This window comes from Populus euphratica, unplaced genomic scaffold, assembly GCF_000495115.2.
Source record: "Populus euphratica unplaced genomic scaffold, PopEup_1.0 scaffold304.1, whole genome shotgun sequence".
NCBI lineage: Eukaryota > Viridiplantae > Streptophyta > Magnoliopsida > Malpighiales > Salicaceae > Populus > Populus euphratica.
Window position 1 is genome coordinate 270,546 of NW_011500190.1, and position 810 is coordinate 271,355.

The window sequence follows — 810 nt, forward strand, 5'->3', positions numbered from 1 at the left end:
AATAAACTTAACTAAACATAATGAAAGAAAGAAAAATAAATAAATAAAATAAGAACATAAATAAGATAAAAGTTAAATAAGTAAAGGAAAGAAAATGAAAGGCATGAACAAGATATTAATGAAAGCAAAACTTAAACATTACAAAAAAAACAAAGAGAGAAAGCAAGAGCATGATCTTGATCTGGAGACCAAGATGCCTAAATGCATGGTAAATGCCTCCTTTTATAGGCCAAAATTGGGAACTAGAAAAAAGTGAACAAGATAACAAATATAAAATTATCTCATCTTTCTAGAAAAATAAAATGGAGGTCATTTGGACTTCTAGAACTCTAGATATGGGCCAAACAATAAACAGTGTGCGAGTTGTAGGACAGATTCAGACTTCTTTCTTGTTGCTATAATTTGGACTTGAAAATAAAATTTTTAAATTTTTAAATTTTAGGATCCTATGAAAGTTGTAGGCCTTTGTCTTACCTTTCCAACCATATAAATTAGACCTAAATCCAATATCTACAACTCTAGATATAACCCAATTACCAAATAGTGTTCTGGTTTGGACTGCACCAACATCTCTTTTTTAAGTCTAGCCATCTCTTTGTCATTTCAATTTCAATTCTTAAATTCATCAATCAATCCTTTCATTTATGTGATAGGCCTGTATTTAAAATGAACATTTACCATAAATTAAAGGTATCTTATATTATTAGATATATTATTATAAAACATGCTTTAGTTAAGGAGTTATTGATACTTCAAGTGCAAAATGATGATATAAAACCATGACAAAAATGCACTTTTAAGTACTAATCA